The following is a 12,534-nucleotide window of genomic DNA, read 5'->3' on the forward strand; positions in this document are numbered from 1 at the left end:
CATACGAAGTCAGATTTGGGCGTTCTTTTTATTGATGTTCTTAGTTTAACATATTCTACGACTTCCGTTTAGATCGCTAAGGCTAAATCTCGCTCTATCGTAAATTTACTATTTACGCTTCCCGGTGCCGTGCCGGTTTTGCCATAAAACTTCGACGGGCCATAACTTCTTCGTTATAACTTGGATTTCGGCGTTCTTTATATGTACGGAAACCTTGTGCCGTATTCCACAACTTGGTTAAGATTATTTATTCTAAATAATCTTTTGTCGAAAAGTCGTTTTCGACCCCTATTGCCTCTAATTTGACTAGCCCGAATCTACGGGCGTTACAATTATCTCCCCCTTAGGATGATTACGTCCCGGAATCATCAACGAAACAAGGTCGTATAATGACTCCATACGTCATCTCTTCATCCTTGGTAATAATTATAACTTCTACATTCCTTCAATTCTATCTCTTAAACTCATTGATTGTAAGAGTACTCGATCGTGCACCTGCTCTCTACCTCAGGTTAGACTCCAAATTATGACCTTCAAGTCACAATCTCGATCCTTGCTGGATACAGACTTGAGATAAGTTCTTTTATTACTACTATAGATCGATGTGCCATATTCTAACGACCTATCATCGTACGTTGCAACACTTAGACTTAGGTCTCTTAGAGTTAAATTCTAAAACAAGCTATGCCTTCCTTCATGTTCTAATGTGATATAATCACCTTTTAACATTTGGAATTTCCAGCTACCAACTTCTTTAACAACGAGTGCGATACTTCTATTGATCGCTTTGATTTCAACCGTTTGGTTTAAGTCGGACGCTACATCAAACTTGTTTCTCTAAACCACACAACATACTCATCGTAGTCGGACTCGATTCGATATGACCACAAGGGTCGGAATATCAACAATCTTCTTAGTCATTACCGAAACGATGGTAACAACACACTTGAATAAAACGAAATCAATTACTAGCTTCTTGGTAACCTTGTGACTTTCCCTGATCCAAGTGTGAGTCCTGTGCTTCCGGTAGTATAGGCCTCTACTACCATTCACACCTACTCATACTCGTCCCAAGTATTGTCTCGCATTTTTTCCAAGTCATCATACATCAAATCACACAACAACTTAACACATCAGATAACAAAACAAAGGTTTTATATTATTTCTTGAAACGATTACATAGGTGTTCAATTTCACCCTAGACTATGCCTCTACTAGGCGAAACTATGGCTACTGCATAATTTCATCTTCGGGTAAGAAGTCCTCATTCTTGATTCCTCGCATGGTTCTCTGCTTCATCAAGGATCATGTGAAATGCCCTTGGTTTCGGCGGAGCATTTGGTCTTGCAGCTTCGTTTTTCTTTGGACAGTTCTTTGAAATATGCCCATCATTTCCACATTCGTAGCACTTCTTGTTGTTGAATGTACAATCTCTGGAATAGTGACCGGTCCTACCACACTTATAGCACGTCACTTCACCATCGCATCTTCCGAAGTGCTTCTTCTTGCACTTCTCACACCACTTGGCTTCATTCCTTCGGTCGTCCAGGTTAGACTTCGAGAACTTTCCCTTATTATCAGGTCTTGAGGATCCTTCTGACTTCCTTTTCTCGCCAACTTCAACTTTCTCCAGACCCTTTTCCCTTATTTGGGTCTCAACATTCTTGGCTGCCCAGATGGCGGCTTTCAAAGTGGTTGCTTGTTTGACCATTAGACCAAAGTCTGCTGGTAATCCATGGGCAAACTTATTGACCTTGGAGAGTTCAGTTGGAACTAGATAAGGAACAAGCTTCATTTTCTTCGTAAAACTTGCAGCATACTCGATGACACTCATCTTTCCCTTCTTTAGATTCTGAAACTCGTTGTTGATTTCCAGAAGATCCTGTTCAGAGCAGTACTGCATTTTTAGCTGCACCAGAAAATCCTCCCATGACATCTTGTTCGCTTCTCCTTTGGGCATCGAATCAGCTAGTAGCTTCCACCAGCTTAGTACTCCAGATTTCAACAGAGGAACCGCGAGAGCGGTCTTTTGCCTGTTGCTACACTCACAACTCTCAAACATCGTCTCCATCTCGGAGATCCAGTTTATGACTTCCACCGGCGTCGGGCTTCCAGATAGACTCGGTGGTTTGGACGCCATGAAATCCTTGTATTTGCATCCACGTCCATCATTTCCTCCATCCTGGTGGTTTTGCTTAACCATTGGTGGGTTGGCTTGACCAACAGTCCCACTGTAGTTTCCCTCCTCAGTCTGCCCCTCGTTTAACTCGGGCCGTTCGATATGAATGGTCGCCTCCTCTCGATTTTGCTGGAGCAAACGCCTGGTTTCCTCCATTTGACGATCCAACATCGCTTGGATCATCGCTTGCACTCCGGCCATTGTGACTAGCTCAGCAGTGGCTTCCATCACCGGTATTTGCTCAATCACTAGCGGCTGATCTCGGTTCCCATTTGCATTCACGTTTCCGCTACGTGTTCTTACCATCTTGATCTATACACCTAATGAGGTGAATCTAGACCTTTACTTAGGATTGACGTTTAAATCATCCTTATCACTCCGAAACGTTTACATGCTAGTTCTAATATCGTATTCGTACGTTTAGAATCCTAAACACATAAGGTTTCCAGATCCGGTCGGCAACAGACCATAGATCCGAACAACTAACAGCATATCAGGCACAAGAATTTAGCACATAAAAGCATTTTAGGCATCATTCCTAAAATAAGCTAGTGCTCACACCTCACAATCATCGCTTGGCATTCTAAGTTTAAGTCTAGAAATAAATCCATATTCCTAGTTCGCTTAAACTAATGCTCTGATACCAACTATGACATCCCCATTTTCACGGCCAGAAAAGACCGATTTTGTTTATGCTTTATAAAAATCAGAGTACTTCATTTTATAAAAATGTTGCGGAATTTGTTCCCAGAAAAACACGATAAATACGTTATTAAAACATTTTTGAAGAAACGTATTTATTTCATTTTAAAACGTTTAGGATGTCATTGTTAATACAGAAACATAAGCATAAACAGAACTTACAATTATTTACAGTAGTGATCTACATCTCTTTAAATCTCTCAGTGTAATGTCACTTCATATCGTCACCTGTGATGTAAATAAACTGAGTGGGTCAGGTTGGGAAACCTGGTGAGTACATAGGGTTTTCAACCCACAATAATATAGTTATTATGTTTAAACAATCAAACAATCAACCCAATTACCCATCCCCGTTATCTTCTTTTAGTCTTCCCTAAAGATATTATCTCAAGGGTCATCTCCTATATCATATTTACTTTTCATCTCCTTACATCGTATTTCCTTATATGATTGTTCTTACGAACTTTACCTAAGGATCATCGCCTACATTGCATAGACAATACTAATCCGGGGATTACTCCCTCAATATGTGTCTAGCAAGAGTTAGGGTATCATCGCATGATTACGCAGCCACAACATCGCCTGGACTCGTACTTCATAATAAGGGTTAGACTATCATCGCATGAATACGTAGTCACAACATCGCCTGGACTCGTACTTCATAATAAGGGTTAGACTATCATCGCATGAATACGTAGTTACAACATCACCTGAACTCGTAATTCATCACCTACAGGTTGCTAGCCTGCTGGTGTTTCCACGAGGTTGTCTATAATAGTCCGTGGTCGCCATCTATACTCTGGTAGATGACTACATCTCCAAATTGTCGGACAAGGTTGTAGTATCCTACATCACCGATTCATAATCACCTATCTATCATCACCTTCCTATCATCACCTATCTCTCATTATTTTATTTCATCACTCACCAACTATTTCATCTACCCATGTTTTATCCCAACATATTTGTAGATATAAAATAAATATATACAGTTTAAATCATTTAAAACATGTATAAATCATTCATCCAGCATAGACAACAAGTATTCAAACAATATGCACACATAGCACGTAATTTATATTAAAATACTTCATATCTATGTGTAAGATGAAAGGGACCATGCACTCACCTGAGTAGGTGGTGACTCAGCACTCGGACAGCGCTTCGATACTCTCAAAACGATATTCCTTCGATAAAACCTAGTATCGATACCACTAGGGTTTAGTTTAACGATAACCGCGAGAAATTAATTAGTCTGACTATTATTGAGCGTTAATAACGCTCAATATAACTCATAATAATAGCCCAAATAATTATTTTAAGGACCTAATAACATTCCTATAATTATCTGAAAGCTATATAAAAAATTGCGTAAGCGTAGCACACTTACAGCGAATTTTATCGAAAACCGGGACCTAATTGGAGCAGCGTTTCGAAACCGAAAAACTCCTTTTTCTCGGGACTCCGGGAGCCTCGGGGCTTCCTTAGGGTGCTAGGGAGGTTCCCTAGGGTTTGGGGATGTTTAGAACACTTAGAGAGAGAAAGAAGTTAGAGAGAGAGTGAAGCAAGGTGTGAAAAATGAAGGAAAATCGGGCCCCTTTTATAGCCCTGCGAGGCCTCGGTACGCTGGGCGTACCTCGGACCTACGCGGGGCGTAGTCATCGGATAAGAATGCCAGACCGACTCCAGCTGTTAGCCTCTTCGGACCGGATAAGACCGAGGTTACGCGGGGCGTTCCGGATCTCGTACGCGGGGCGTAGGGCGAGGCTTCGTGGCATGATCCGAAGCGAGATCGGAGACTTCATCGGACGGCCCACAACGCGCCACGTCACTAGTCTCGCATCAGATTTCGCAAATTGCATGCTCATCTTTAAAAATTCATAACTTTCGCGTACGACCTCCGTTTTCGACGTTCTTTATATCCACGCGAAGGTGGGAACGTACTCTACAACTTTCGTTTAGACTTCGTCGGCTAATTTTGGCTCGATTTTAAATTTTATATTATCAACGGGCCGGGACACGATTGGTCCGTTAAATCCTCATAACTTCTTCATCCGACATCCGTTTTCGCCCATATTTTTTCTCGTTACGCTACTCTCAACGAGATCTTCGATTCTCGTTTAGGTCGTGTCAGCTAAAAACCGCTCGATCTAATATTCGAATTTCGGGCTGTACACTGCTAGTCCGAGACTTCGAAAAATCATAACTTCTTCATACGAAGTCAGATTTGGGCGTTCTTTTTATTGATGTTCTTAGTTTAACATATTCTACGACTTCCGTTTAGATCGCTAAGGCTAAATCTCGCTCTATCGTAAATTTACTATTTACGCTTCCCGGTGCCGTGCCGGTTTTGCCGTAAAACTTCGACGGGCCATAACTTCTTCGTTATAACTCGGATTTCGGCGTTCTTTATATGTACGGAAACCTTGTGCCGTATTCCACAACTTGTTTAAGATTATTTATTCTAAATAATCTTTTGTCGAAAAGTCGTTTTCGACCCCTATTGCCTCTAATTTGACTAGCCCGAATCTACGGGCGTTACAATTATCTCCCCCTTAGGATGATTACGTCCCGGAATCATCAACGAAACAAGGTCGTATAATGACTCCATACGTCATCTCTTCATCCTTGGTAATAATTATAACTTCTACATTCCTTCAATTCTATCTCTTAAACTCATTGATTGTAAGAGTACTCGATCGTGCACCTGCTCTCTACCTCAGGTTAGACTCCAAATTATGACCTTCAAGTCACAATCTCGATCCTTGCTGGATACAGACTTGAGATAAGCTCTTTTATTACTACTATAGATCGATGTGCCATATTCTAACGACCTATCATCGTACGTTGCAACACTTAGACTTAGGTCTCTTAGAGTTAAATTCTAAAACAAGCTATGCCTTCCTTCATGTTCTAATGTGATATAATCACCTTTTAACATTTGGAATTTCCAGCTACCAACTTCTTTAACAACGAGTGCGATACTTCTATTGATCGCTTTGATTTCAACCGTTTGGTTTAAGTCGGACGCTACATCAAACTTGTTTCTCTAAACCACACAACATACTCATCGTAGTCGGACTCGATTCGATATGACCACAAGGGTCGGAATATCAACAATCTTCTTAGTCATTACCGAAACGATGGTAACAACACACTTGAATAAAACGAAATCAATTACTAGCTTCTTGGTAACCTTGTGACTTTCCCTGATCCAAGTGTGAGTCCTGTGCTTCCGGTAGTATAGGCCTCTACTACCATTCACACCTACTCATACTCGTCCCAAGTATTGTCTCGCAGTTTTTCCAAGTCATCATACATCAAATCACACAACAACTTAACACATCAGATAACAAAACAAAGGTTTTATATTATTTCTTGAAACGATTACATAGGTGTTCAATTTCACCCTAGACTATGCCTCTACTAGGCGAAACTATGGCTACTGCATAATTTGATCTTCGGGTAAGAAGTCCTCATTCTTGATTCCTCGCATGGTTCTCTGCTTCGTCAAGGATCATGTGAAATGCCCTTGGTTTCGGCGGAGCATTTGGTCTTGCAGCTTCGTTTTTCTTTGGACAGTTCTTTGAAATATGCCCATCATTTCCACATTCGTAGCACTTCTTGTTGTTGAATGTACAATCTCTGGAATAGTGACCGGTCCTACCACACTTATAGCACGTCACTTCACCATCGCATCTTCCGAAGTGCTTCTTCTTGCACTTGTCACACCACTTGGCTTCATTCCTTCGGTCGTCCAGGTTAGACTTCGAGAACTTTCCCTTATTATCAAGTCTTGAGGATCCTTCTGACTTCCTCTTCTCGCCAACTTCAACTTTCTCCAGACCCTTTTCCCTTATTTGGGTCTCAACATTCTTGGCTGCCCAGATGGCGGCTTTCAAAGTGGTTGCTTGTTTGACCATTGGACCAAAGTCTGCTGGTAATCCATGGGCAAACTTATTGACCTTGGAGAGTTCAGTTGGAACTAGATAAGGAACAAGCTTCATTTTCTCCGTAAAACTTGCAGCATACTCGATGACACTCATCTTTCCCTTCTTTAGATTCTGAAACTCGTTGTTGATTTCCAGAAGATCCTGTTCAGAGCAGTACTGCATTTTTAGCTGCACCAGAAAATCCTCCCATGACATCTTGTTCGCTTCTCCTTTGGGCATCGAATCAGCTAGTAGCTTCCACCAGCTTAGTACTCCAGATTTCAACAGAGGAACCGCGAGAGCGGTCTTTTGCCTGTTGCTACACTCACAACTCTCAAACATCGTCTCCATCTCGGAGATCCAGTTTATGACTTCCACCGGTGTCGGGCTTCCAGATAGACTCGGTGGTTTGGACGCCATGAAATCCTTGTATTTGCATCCACGTCCATCATTTCCTCCATCCTGGTGGTTTTGCTTAACCATTGGTGGGTTGGCTTGACCAACAGTCCCACTGTAGTTTCCCTTCTCAGTCTGCCCCTCGTTTAACTCGGGCCGTTCGATATGAATGGTCGCCTCCTCTCGATTTTGCTGGAGCAAACGCCTGGTTTCCTCCATTTGACGATCCAACATCGCTTGGATCATCGCTTGCACTCCGGCCATTGTGACTAGCTCAGCAGTGGCTTCCATCACCGGTATTTGCTCAATCACTGGCGGCTGATCTCGGTTCCCATTTGCATTCACGTTTCCGCTACGTGTTCTTACCATCTTGATCTATACACCTAATGAGGTGAATCTAGACATTTACTTAGGATTGACGTTTAAATCATCCTTATCACTCCGAAACGTTTACATGCTAGTTCTAATATCGTATTCGTACGTTTAGAATCCTAAACACATAAGGTTTCCAGATCCGGTCGGCAACAGACCATAGATCCGAACAACTAACAGCATATCAGGCACAAGTATTTAGCACATAAAAGCATTTTAGGCATCATTCCTAAAATAAGCTAGTGCTCACACCTCACAATCATCGCTTGGCATTCTAAGTTTAAGTCTAGAAATAAATCCATATTCCTAGTTCGCTTAAACTAATGCTCTGATACCAACTATGACATCCCCATTTTCACGGCCAGAAAAGACCGATTTTGTTTATGCTTTATAAAAATCAGAGTACTTCATTTTATAAAAATGTTGCGGAATTTGTTCCCAGAAAAACACGATAAATACGTTATTAAAACATTTTTGAAGAAACGTATTTATTTCATTTTAAAACGTTTGGGATGTCATTGTTAATACAGAAACATAAGCATAAACAGAACTTACAATTATTTACAGTAGTGATCTACATCCCTTTAAATCTCTCAGTGTAATGTCACTTCATATCGTCACCTGTGATGTAAATAAACTGAGTGGGTCAGGTTGGGAAACCTGGTGAGTACATAGGGTTTTCAACCCACAATAATATAGTTATTATGTTTAAACAATCAAACAATCAACCCAATTACCCATCCCCGTTATCTTCTTTTAGTCTTCCCTAAAGATATTATCTCAAGGGTCATCTCCTATATCATATTTACTTTTCATCTCCTTACATCGTATTTCCTTATATGATTGTTCTTACGAACTTTACCTAAGGATCATCGCCTACATTGCATAGACAATACTAATCCGGGGATTACTCCCTCAATATGTGTCTAGCAAGAGTTAGGGTATCATCGCATGATTACGCAGCCACAACATCGCCTGGACTCGTACTTCATAATAAGGGTTAGACTATCATCGCATGAATACGTAGTCACAACATCGCCTGGACTCGTACTTCATAATAAGGGTTAGACTATCATCGCATGAATACGTAGTTACAACATCACCTGAACTCGTAATTCATCACCTACAGGTTGCTAGCCTGCTGGTGTTTCCACGGGGTTGTCTATAATAGTCCGTGGTCGCCATCTATACTCTGGTAGATGACTACATCTCCAAATTGTCGGACAAGGTTGTAGTATCCTACATCACCGATTCATAATCACCTATCTATCATCACCTTCCTATCATCACCTATCTCTCATTATTTTATTTCATCACTCACCAACTATTTCATCTACCCATGTTTTATCCCAACATATTTGTAGATATAAAATAAATATACAGTTTAAATCATTTAAAACATGTATAAATCATTCATCCAGCATAGACAACAAGTATTCAAATAATATGCACACATAGCACGTAATTTATATTAAAATACTTCATATCTATGTGTAAGATGAAAGGGACCATGCACTCACCTGAGTAGGTGGTGACTCAGCACTCGGACAGCGCTTCGATACTCTCAAAACGATATTCCTTCGATAAAACCTAGTATCGATACCACTAGGGTTTAGTTTAACGATAACCGCGACAAATTAATTAGTCTGACTATTATTGAGCGTTAATAACGCTCAATATAACTCATAATAATAGCCCAAATAATTATTTTAAGGACCTAATAACATTCCTATAATTATTTGAAAGCTATATAAAAAATTGCGTAAGCGTAGCACACTTACAACGAATTTTATCGAAAACCGGGACCTAATTGGAGCAGCGTTTCGAAACCGAAAAACTCCTTTTTCTCGGGACTCCGGGAGCCTCGGGGCTTCCTTAGGGTGCTAGGGAGGTTCCCTAGGGTTTGGGGATGTTTAGAACACTTAGAGAGAGAAAGAAGTTAGAGAGAGAGTGAAGCAAGGTGTGAAAAATGAAGGAAAATCGGGCCCCTTTTATAGCCCTGCGAGGCCTCGGTACGCTGGGTGTACCTCGGACCTACGCGGGGCGTAGTCATCGGATAAGAATGCCAGACCGACTCCAGCTGTTAGCCTCTTCGGACCGGATAAGACCGAGGTTACGCGGGGCGTTCCGGATCTCGTACGCGGGGCGTAGGGCGAGGCTTCGTGGCATGATCCGAAGCGAGATCTGAGACTTCATCGGACGGCCCACAACGCGCCACGTCACTAGTCTCGCATCAGATTTCGCAAATTGCATGCTCATCTTTAAAAATTCATAACTTTCGCGTACGACCTCCGTTTTCGACGTTCTTTATATCCACGCGAAGGTGGGAACGTACTCTACAACTTTCGTATAGACTTTGTCGGCTAATTTTGGCTCGATTTTAAATTTTATATTATCAACGGGCCGGGACACGATTGGTCCGTTAAATCCTCATAACTTCTTCATCCGACATCCGTTTTCGCCCATATTTTTTCTCGTTACGCTACTCTCAACGAGATCTTCGATTCTCGTTTAGGTCGTGTCAGCTAAAAACCGCTCGATCTAATATTCGAATTTCGGGCTGTACACTGCTAGTCCGAGACTTCGAAAAATCATAACTTCTTCATACGAAGTCAGATTTGGGCGTTCTTTTTATCGATGTTCTTAGTTTAACATATTCTACGACTTCCGTTTAGATCGCTAAGGCTAAATCTCGCTCTATCGTAAATTTACTATTTACGTTTCCCGGTGTCGTGCCGGTTTTGCCGTAAAACTTCGACAGGCCATAACTTCTTCGTTATAACTCGGATTTCGGCGTTCTTTATATGTACGGAAACCTTGTGACGTATTCCACAAATTGGTTAAGATTATTTATTCTAAATAATCTTTTGTCGAAAAGTCGTTTTCGACCCCTATTGCCTCTAATTTGACTAGCCCGGATCTACGGGCGTTACAGTCTGGGGTCTGTGTCTCCTTTTGTTAGACTGAGCCAGGCATACCGTTCAGTCAATACCCTCCTGGAGTCTATGATTCTTTTGCCTTAGTCAGCAGTCCTCACTACTGAGGCATATGTTATTTTCCCTGATATTCTCCGACTTTCTTAAAAAGCAAATCCCGTATTTTGATAATGAAAGTATTTAAGGGGAAACTACTTTTTACCACATAACTCTGACCAGTCTTGGTAGAAGACTGCTTTTTAATAAGAAAATATAGGATTTTCTAGAAAGGAATCTATTTCACCGTATACTTAAAAACTACTACTTATATAAAGTTATTTGTATAAAATGTCACTAAGTACTTATGAGCTCACCAGCATTTGTAAAAATGCTGATACTCGCTTTTCAAATAACTTGTATTCTCAGGTCAGCATTAGACAGGTACATCCCCAGAGCTTTTGACGAAGATAGTTTAGTACCAAGCTGCACCTATATTATTACTTGTATTATTTTGATGTATTGTAATGTAAACCATGTAAAACTATTACTATTAATGCAATGGTTGTTGTACTTTGATTACTATAATGCATGTGTTGTGATACTTGACATGACGTCATCCATCCCAGAACGTTTCCGCCGTTCCGGTTTTGGGGTGTGATAGATTGGTATCAGAGCATTGTTTATAGTGAGCTAAGTATATCAATTCAAAAAAGATATACAACCTATAAATACATAGGGATAAAACACTCTGACCAAGAATTATACTTTAAAATATAACCATATTTTACCAAAGTATAAGAACATCCAGAATCTAAACACTTGAACACAAGTATCACAAGAAGAACAAGAATAAAAGTCTTCAGATGTTGAGCACTACCGTCAAACCTGGGCAGTTATGTAATCGTAAGCTGGAATAAATGTAACCTAATCAACTACATTTATTCGAGATGCGATGAACGTGTGCTTGGGAGTGATAGTGGTGTTGCAACAGGTCTGAAACTTACCAACTAGGAATCCTAGAGCCAAACATAAAGTTAAAATACTATAGGAGTATCTTTGGAACACTATAAGACTCACACTAATCCCAGAATCTTAATCAGAAGAAAAAAAATCAAACAAGACTAAAATACCATAGGGGTATTTTAGGATCCATAACTTACCTTGTGTGAAGAACTAAAAAGATCCTTATTGATATACCTACAATTACAGAGAGTATACTCCCAAGGTTATATAAAATAAGGATCCCATAGGCTAAGAATGTGTGGTTTCGCCCTATTTCCTTTTCCTTGTTTGGATGTGGATGTAGAGTAGTATCACATAATTGAAGGCCTATCGGATCTAAGCTATATATGATTTGTATACCCTGTGTAATTGTAGCAAGACTCGATATGGATCACACAGTGAAATGTTAATAATCTCTTAGGATTCTTTAGACATTTCCATTCTCGCACGAACCCTGTAGAAAACCCTATCCACTTCAGTACTCGACAAAAGAGTTGATTTAGACCCAGAAGAGGTTCATTGAGATGATTTTCTGTTTGGAAATAAATGAACTAGGTTGAGACTATTGAGTTCACCAAGTGCCTATATCTCTTTAGGGACATCGGTGAGAAATTCGTCTAAACTTCCGAAATTTCCAGTCATCTATCATGAAGTGATGACACCCGGAGTCAGACTCGGAAGTAAGGCGGAGTCGAAATTCAATATGTCCATACGAGGAGAGAACCCTAGGTGACTACCCGAAGGAAACCAACGCCAGTCCCGGTCAGGGATACAAGAAAGACAGAGGGAGCCAGTACATGGAACCCGAGAAGTGTCTTTTCCTTGTGTTAGTCATGCTAATACACCCATAAAATAATACAATTTAGTGAATTAGTGGTTACACTACTCACGCTATGTGTTAGGTAAGTCGTCTTTTCCCGTTGCCAGTAGCACGTTTAGAGCGGATCCCCACACCTCTGTTGAGGTTGTTTGGCCATAAGTCTTCATGAGCCTTTCTTTCCGCGTTATTCGTTCTGAACCGTTCTGAGATCTCTCC

This window comes from Lactuca sativa, chromosome 2 (genome assembly GCF_002870075.4).
Source record: "Lactuca sativa cultivar Salinas chromosome 2, Lsat_Salinas_v11, whole genome shotgun sequence".
Taxonomy (NCBI): domain Eukaryota; kingdom Viridiplantae; phylum Streptophyta; class Magnoliopsida; order Asterales; family Asteraceae; genus Lactuca; species Lactuca sativa.